The sequence below is a fragment of the Chenopodium quinoa genome, unplaced genomic scaffold (assembly GCF_001683475.1).
Source record: "Chenopodium quinoa cultivar QQ74 unplaced genomic scaffold, ASM168347v1, whole genome shotgun sequence".
NCBI lineage: Eukaryota > Viridiplantae > Streptophyta > Magnoliopsida > Caryophyllales > Amaranthaceae > Chenopodium > Chenopodium quinoa.
Genome location: NW_018744032.1, coordinates 895,046 through 904,430, shown reverse-complemented (window position 1 = coordinate 904,430; position 9,385 = coordinate 895,046). Strand labels below are relative to the sequence as shown.

General features: G+C 35.4%; 1 long non-coding RNA gene across 1 annotated transcript; it reads right to left on the bottom strand.

Annotated features, from left to right (window-relative positions):
* Window positions 1-278: 278 nt before the first annotated feature.
* Window positions 279-3,256, bottom strand: LOC110690369. The gene is made up of 3 exons (XR_002505084.1): window positions 2,905-3,256; window positions 1,096-1,221; window positions 279-601 (listed from the first exon to the last, which is right to left on the bottom strand). It is a non-coding gene; the product is annotated as an uncharacterized LOC110690369 (long non-coding RNA).
* Between the last annotated feature and the right edge of the window lie 6,129 nt (window positions 3,257-9,385).

Here is a 9,385-nt window from a genome sequence, read left to right as displayed (position 1 = left end):
AAAACATAGATTCCGCACCGGTTCTTGCTGTGAACCGGTGCGAAAAATGGGCAAAAAAATTTTAAAAAAAAAAACTTTTAACACCAGTTCTTGATGTGAACCGGTGCGAAAAATGGCCCAAAAAATTAAGAAAAAAACTTTTAGCACCGGTTTTGTTTCAAAACCGGTGCCAAAAATGCCCCAAAAAAATTAATTTTTTTTTTGTTTTTTTTTTTTTTTGCATTTTTTTCACTTAAAGTGATAAATAAACACTAACATATATATAAAGTTACATATTTTCATTAAAAAAGCTGTAATATTACAATTTTCGTCTAAAAAAGAATATAAAATAAAATAACATACAAGGTTACATAATCACCTGTTGTATACTTATTAAGTTGTATACTTATTAAGTTGGACCAATGTTTAAGCTCCATAAAGACTAGAAAAGGAATGAAGGAAATAATCACACAAACAGTAGAAGTTTTATAAATTCATGCCAATAGATTATGAAACAAAACAAGCACCATATACGTGGCAGTATGCAGACTTATGTATTGCTCTAATGATAACCAACGGGAGCTGGTGCTTCTTTTAGTTGCCTGCCCTGAAAGTGCACATCCTGCATGGCGAAAACATATACTTCATCAGTTTAACACCAATTAAAGAGTTATATGGTAAGTTGATAACTGAATACTGCCATAGCTGATCAGGTGACAAAAGGCAGATGTCTAAATGCAAAATTATCTGATGAAAGACAGGAAGACAGTTCATTAGCAGGCCCATGGATCAGTAAAACAAGTAATAATTTCGATACTCACAGAAGCAAAATGGTTGACATCACGATAGTGAGCTTCGTCAGCACGGATCACAGTTATAACATCCTTCAACATAGATTTTAGGTCTCTATCACTAAAATGTTTTCTAAACCATTTGTGGCAAGACTTCTCTATCACTTGTTAATGAATTCATATTATATAAACCATATTAATCTTCACCTTGAATCTCAAGAAGACAAGAACAATGCATTTAAAACAATAATAATAAAATAAAAAAAAATAAAAAATAAAAAATAAAATCTAAGGGTTGAGCAAAGAAGTAGCTCGCTTAGCATACCTCAATTGGCTCAATATGCCGAGAAGAGGGAACAGCAGCCAGATGCATCTTGATCTCATCCTCATAGTAACCCTCCATATTAGCCTTCATCTCAAAAGAAAAGGGTGGTCTTTGAATGCTTGAGCGCTGCATAAAAAGACTTACAACATGACAACAATAATATAATTTCATACCAAAAGTTCATATGAAATATTGTAGCAAACAAATAATTGAGTGTAGTTTCAATATTTATGTAGCAAAATAATAATTGATTGTAGTTTCAATATTAATGTAACAATAATAATATAATCTATCCTGATACACACATTATTGCAACAGGATGTAAGAAGAGAAAAAATTCGTAGATCTCCAAAGTAGATACAAAGATGACAGAGTAAGTAGCAACCATGTTGGGAAGCAATTCTTTGTATTATTCCTAACTGGAGATTGTACTCTCCCGCAGGACTGCAAGTAGTTTACCAGCATTAAAATGTTGTTAAATATGAGGCAGAAATCTGTCCAAAGCAATCTGTTCATAATACCATTTCAAAAAGAAGACAAACAATCACGCAAAATAGTCTAGCTTAACACTTGGACACGTATATGTGTCTAATACAAGTACCAAAGTCCAAATAAAATGCAAATTTCTTTAAATTTCTTTAATGGCCAAATCCTCCCCAAAATTACAATCATTCTTCACTGTGATCAAGATAGAAACAATATTTATGAAAAATTATGTGCATTGAGACAAGTAAAAATAGCCTAAAACAGTATATGACCTTGAGATTAATATAATTATGTACTTTATGGAAGACATAATCAAGACTTGTGACAAATAGATAAAGGGAGAAAACATCAAATCTGCAATTGATCGAGACAGAGGTATTAATAGGTAGAGCATGGTTAAACTTTGTACTAGAAGTTTAAAAGGCAGCCATTACATTACCAAAATCAACTCCCCACTCAGCACATTGATCATAAAGCGATAGTAAAAATGCTCATTTGCATTTCTTAAGAAAAATTATGTGCACGAAGATAGGTTAAAACAACCTAAAACAGTATATGACCACTCAACATTTCTTAGCTTTCATCCCTATATCATTTGTATTTCTTCCATTCTCAATATAAGCAGCTTCCTTGTGCATGAACAACTCCACAAACTAAATATATCAACAAGTAACATCACTATTTCACAAACTATTTACTAACACACTAGCCCTTATAAATAACAAGTTCACACAAGATCAAACACCTAAATCAAATCAAAACCCTAAAAAACAAAAAAAAAAAAAACCCAATAGAAATAGTAATCAATCAGCAATATGATAAATTAAACTGAAAAAAATATGGCAAGAAAAATCATACCAAGGAACCAAAATTTATGGGTAGAATTAAATTTAAGAACTAGAGGAATTAGCACAGCATGACCAGACCACCTTTGATTAACCCGATACGAAGTGTTATAATCTTTAGCAATCACCAAAATTTTATCTTGATGTACACTAATCAACAAATTGTTCAAAAAATCAAAGTAAGGTTCACTAACTATACAAACAATGACAGTCCCATTTCGCCTAACAAACGAAATAGCTTCTTCGAGGGAGTAATTTTGCCATTTAGACTGAAAAGCAAAGTTGGTATTTGAGAAAGAACGGAGGAAAATGCTATAAATTGCCAACTCCGTACTTAGATAGCACGATTGTTATGAACAATAATCAACATTAAAATGAAATAACTATAAATAACACAATTGTCTTCATCAAATTGACCCTAGAATTTCAAACTTGTTCAATTCAAAGTGAATCTTTAAAATAAAGAAAGAGAGATTACTTAGACCAAATCTATGCAGAAGACATTGATAAAGGAAATATTTGGAGGAGCGGAGAAGAATACGACGGCGACGAGTGACGATAGTGGTGGAGCCATGGAAAGCAGGTGAAACGTGAGGGTGACAATGTGTCATGAGAACGTTGAAGCGGCTTCGGTGAGGATGACGGTGACTGGGAAAGTCGCGGCTGCTCAAAATCGCAGCCCTCATAGAAGATGAAGAAGAATTAAGGAAGAGAGAGAAGTTAAGGTAGGTGAGAAAGGATGAGATTTTAAGGAAATAGAAAGAAAGAAGATATTTCAATTTTTTTTTCATAGCATTCGCATCGGTTCGAATCGAACTAGTGCGAAAAACTCATTTTTCCCACCAGTTTGGTTCAAACCGGTGCGAAAACTCTTTCCCTCGGTACCGCCTATTTTTTTTCACCGTTTTTTAAAAACCGATGCGCATTTTGCGGTGCTCATTTAAGTTCTTCTACTAGTGAATAGAACTCTTTTTGACGCGGCGCGCTGGGTATTGACGCGCCATGCTGGTGTTGACGCACTGGGTTGGGACCGTCGTAGTGCGTCGGTCATGGCGTTATGTGCTGGTTTTAAAGGATATTTAAGTTGTTTCGGGGTTTGATTTCTAAAGGAATTGTGGCCGTGAAATATATCCTAACGTCATCGTATTCGATTAGAACAAGGATTATTTTACGAGAAGTTTTATTTGATCTCAAACTCTTTGATCTTTATCTTTTCGGAAAGGATAGGTTAGGAATAAGGTATTTGAACCCTCATATGATCATTGGGTCATAGGGAAGGTGGACCTAGGCTCGATTTGGGCTCGGTTAAGTATTTTTTTCCATAACTTATTCGTTTTAAGTTGGATTTGGGCATATAAGATATCGTTGGAAAGCTCTTTTCAAATCCTATCCAACTAAACAATTATTAGACTGGGATTATGGACCAAAGTAATCTGATTTGGACTTTTTATGGATAGGACACGAAATGAATGATTTTTAAGGACACGACATGAATGATTTTGGGTTTAAAGACACGAAATGATTGCTTTTAGATTAAAACATTTTAGGAAAGGTTAGGGGTATGTTCAAGGCTTAAGGAAATTTCACGTGACTATTCAAATCTTTATCGAACTCGTTAACTAGAACGTGATAGGTACTCATCACTGGGTTTGGTTTTTGGGGAGACATAATAAGTTGTCTACAACATACTTCAAACAATCTTGTCTAACTGAAGTCCAATAAAAAACCCATATGATGGATTAACCACCTCATCTTAGTTCTTGCTTGGTGTGACCCACAAATTCCATGATGAATCTCTGCTAAAATGGTTAACACTTTCTTTGTGCTAACGCATTTTAGTAAAATAGCTTAAGGATCCTTACTGTATAACTTACTTCCCATAAGAAAGTATTTAGTAGCTACAAACCTAACTTTTGCGGGCACTTTCCCTTTTTAAGGGTCTTTCAAGTATTCCTTAATCTCCTCTCTCCTGTCTATATCCTGAGCAAGGATATTGTACTGATGTACTTCTGCCTTCACTTTTTCATCTAAAGGTTTCAATTTGTAGTGTTTATGTGAATCTCTGATGCATTGAAAACTTTAGAGTCGGGTAGCGATGCTTGTTGTTGCAAAAAGTCAGCCTCTCTATTTTCTTCTCTTGGGATATGAGAGACTTGAATGAATTCGAAAGCATTAATAAGCTCTTGAACAATAGATGAAAAGGTCATCGCTAGAGGTGATATTCCTTTGTATTCTTTGTTTACATGGGCTATCACCCATTGCGAATCGCCTAACACCTTAACCTTTGTTAATCCCATATCTTTCAGAGTCCTCAAACCAATCACAAAGGCTTCAAACTTTGCTCTATTATTTGTGCATTGAGCTAAAAAAGTGTTCGCCATTTTAGTCACTACACCAGAAGGTGAATAAATCACAATCCCGGCTCCAGCTGATACTCACCTGCTAGATCCATCAAAGAACATCCTCTAAAGGTGGATGGTCGGCCAAAAAAGTCAACCAACGCTTGTCCTTACACAGCCTTCCGAGGCACATAAGTCAACTCGAATTGTGATAGATGCATACTCTATTTACACAACCTTCCTTTGATAAAAGGTTGATTTAATAACTACTCTGGCATGAGTGCGCGCCTCTCAAGTGGTGTTGGGAGCATGGGTCAGCTCAGCGGGAGCTACCCTATACAACTAGCCCCACAAGAGGTGGTCTGAGGCACTCAGGCCAACTCTTGCTAACTGGAGAAGTTATTCTGCTCTAAGGTTAGGAGCATGGGAAGAGCTCTACCGAAGTTATTCCATACAACTAGCCCCCCAAGAGGTGGTATGAGGGATTTGTGCCAACTCTTCCAAGTGTCTGACTTTTGTTGGGTTATTACTTGGTTGGATTTGCTGACCTGAGTCTCATATCTCCTCATACAACTAGACCCCCTAAGTCTTATATCTACAATCAGCTGATTTTAGGCTCAAAGAGTTCTTCTGTTTGGTAGTACCCAGCAAAGCCATCTAGCGTTGATACAAACCCATGTCTTGATGAGGCATCTATCAACATATCTGCTATAGGCATGGGGTATTAATCCTTTGGGGATTTATTGTTGATATCTCTATAGTCTATACATATCCTGATTTTGCCATTCTTCTTGATTACAAGAACAATGATAGCTACCCACTCTACATATTTGGTGGGTTGTACGAATCCTACCTCTAAGAGTTTGGAAATTTCTTCCTTTATTTTGGGGATTAGTTCTGGCAATAAACGACTTGGATTTTGGACTATAGGATTGTAACCAGGTTTAATAGGAAGCCTAAGCTAGATGATATAAGGATCTATACCGGGCATTTTGTGATGCTCCAATGCGAGACAATCCTTATATTTGTGAAGTATGTCAATCATTAATGACTTGTCCTTACAAAATAATTCCTTACTTATACAAGTGAATCAAGGACAATCATTAGTTCTGAGATTTACTTCCTCTAGAGGACCATGGATTACCTGTTTGATATCCTCACTCTTAGCCCATACCTTTTCATTCTCTTCTCCACCGTAAAACTCTTTATCTGAGTTTGGCGATGATTAAGTATGGTCATTAGAGTTTGAGTAATTAGATAAACATTCAGGAGCCTCCTTGTTTGTGTTAACCTCTATATTATGTTATGATTAATAACTTGCCTATAAATTTTGAAGAGCTAATAAAGTACCATATAAGATTTTGGTTTTTATGTAATTATCCATTATATTTGTTTAAACTACAAATGTACAAAGAAAAGATATTAAACATATCCTATCTTAAGTACTCCAAACTTAGAGCTAGACTTTGTAGGTGAATTGTGTTTATCTTCATCTGCATCAGCCTCTTCGATCATGCCGATTGCATTTGACACCACCTTAAGTTTAGGAACTGACTGTACAATCTCATATTTCTTTGGTGTTGACTTCAAAAGAACCCTGGGAATATCTTGGTTAGTATCAATCATAAAAGCTTCTACATTAGCACAAACTACTTCATATTCATCACCATTCCATAATATTATTTTCTGATGTAAAGAAGTGGGAATAGTATACATTTGATGCAACCATTCTCTACATAGGATAGCATTACAAGATGCTTCTCCTATTACTATAAAGAATGCTAAAACAGTTTTGGTAGTACCTACTTGGATCTCAATACATGCCAACTCTTCAGTATGTTCAGACTTACCATTTAAACTAGCTATATTAATAATCTTAACACTAGCAAAATCTTTTTTCTTTTTGCCAATCTTATGAAAAACAGACAAAGGCATCAGATTTATTGTGGCTCTTATATCGACTAATAATTTCCCTAGCTCAAACCCTTCAAAATTTACAGTCACAAAAAAAGGTTTGTTATTTGCATTATTAACATTGTAATTTCTTAACAAATGTCAAATGACTAACTTTTCCTGATCATGTGTTACTATTTCTCTATTAGGTTATCTAGATGATGCTTTATTCAATTTAGTAGATATTGTATATAGTTTATACTTACCTGCAGCTTCTACCTAATCCACTTCATCTGCCAATGAATTCGTACTAGGCTTCACCATCTGAGCTCTAAATTCCCTTGGTAAGGTCACGGTATTGCAATCTGCATCGCAATCCTCCTCTAAATACTTTGATAGAAATTCTAAATCTGACCTTGAAACCTCCAGATCAAGACCTTCAAGGTCATAGTTTACTAACTCAGATACTGGTTGATTCGTGGCCATCAGATCCTCACCTAAACTTTTTTCCTTATGATATTCTAGAATTGGGTCCTTTTTAAAATGATTTCCATTAGTTTCTTCACTATGGGATGATTCTATATATCATTGCTAGGCGGTTCGATAGAATTTTTACCATCCATTGATTGTCCAATCACTATGTCAACTCCAGGTTAGACAATTTTTTATGGAATGGTTCTGAGGAAACCTTTCTTCAAAGCATCTTCATTTAGTGGAACTGTCATCTCTTGAATCTGGCTGATTAGACTTCTTCTTACTGATTTCGCCTTTTCTATGGATTTCCTTTTCTCCTTGAGCTTCTTATTATCATTCTTTGTCACCCTGTCTTTCAAAACTCCTTCCGTTCTCCTTTCCATGCTCACATAGTTGTCCCATTTGGTCGTAGGTAAAAAGTTTTCCTTTCTTTCATTCAACTTATGGAAACTCAGCCTGATTTTCATAGAACGAGTCTGATTATTAATCTCTATCCTCTTCTTATGGTGAGCTCTTTGATATCTAGGTACAATTGGGATCATTTGGAATGGTCTCAGTCCAAACCAGTTCAAAATGCAACAAATCAGCACAAGAATTACAAAGTTTATAACGCAAATTCTTAAGTCCCTCTACTACTTTAATTTGTAAGGGAAATGATTGAATTGCCTCTTTTTAAGACTATGCCTTTGGTTTGTGATTTCTAATCTTGCTAGGTGACTTATTAACCTTTTGACCATTCATAACAGACTTAGGATTGAATTCAGCAAGTTTCATCACCTGATGTTCCTGCTTTGAAACAGTCACTGTATTCGTGTTGATTTTTTTATTTTGAAACCCTTTGAAGGCTAAACATTCACTGGTAGCATGAGGAGAACTAAAGTGCCATCTACATATCATCATATCTTTATAGTCATCGTATTTGCATTGAGGTGACACAATTACTCCTTCTTTGACTAGCCTCTTGTACAATCTAACTGCAACATTAACCTCTTTAAGTCTTTATATTTCCTCCTGCACAATATCCATGACAGCACTTACCGTAAAATAATTCCTTTTATAGACTTCAGACTATGAAGTAGACTTTGACTCTACTTCACAAGAGCTAACTTTTTAATTAGGGAAATTTATGTATTTTTTATTAATCTCACCTTGAATCTTATTCCTAAATATTATGAAATCTCTAGTTTTATGAGTAAAAGCGTCATGCCATTTACAATAGTTCTTTCCTTTAACCTTATTAGGACTTCTTATTTTATGCCTCCCTGTTAACTTAATCTATTTATGGCTTAGAAGCTAATTAAAGATTTTATCACATCTCCTAATATCAAAGGTGTATTCTCTCTTTTGTTCAGATCTCAAATCTTTCTTATAGGTGAAATTATTTTTAGTTAAAGGAAGACATTTAAACGAAGGACCCTCTACAAATTCAGCTATTGCGGCCTCATACATGTCATCTTCCTGATTACACTCCTTAGCCATAATAACATAGTACTATAAACATCTTTCGTAAGCCATTACAGCGCTAGATAAAGCGACAAAGTCAGGGAAATACTGTCCTTCAAACTTTTTTATGAAAGGAAAAGACAGACCCTTTTGAACGATGGACACGAATTATGACTCAGGTATATCAAGTAATATCTAATCTTAGCATTCTTAAAGTTGTGAATGTGATCCCTTACAGGCTCTCCTTTTTCTTGCACTATCTTGGCTGAATCACCTATAGTGACCCCTGCCTCAATTCCAGTGAAATGGCAAAGAAATTACGTTTGCATATCTTGTCAATTTTGAATTGAATTTGGTGGTAAGTGAGTAAACCAAGAAACGCAGTACTAGAAAGGGAACTTGAAATCATTCTATGTTTAAGGAATTCATTATCTGCTGCCTCTCTACACTGGTAGTTGAATCAGACTAAGTGTTCCTCAGCGAACATTGTATTGTTGCTAGAAAAGCGAGGACAAAATTCAGGAACCTTTAACCCCCTTGGGAATGGATACATCCTATCAATCCATTCAAGATATGGACTGTAAGTTCCCCTTCTAGCATATCCATCGTTATGACCTGTAGCCCTCTAGATCATCTCCTTCACTTGTCTAAGCAGGGGTTCATGTCCCATTTGTGGAGGTTTACCTTGCATTGGACCCATTAGGTTTTTGAACTGGTGTGTCTTGCGTATGAAAAGGATAATATTGATTCCCTTGAGGATTGTGGACCCTTGTATCCAACGCCTGTCCCTCCTAAAGTATTAGGATTGGG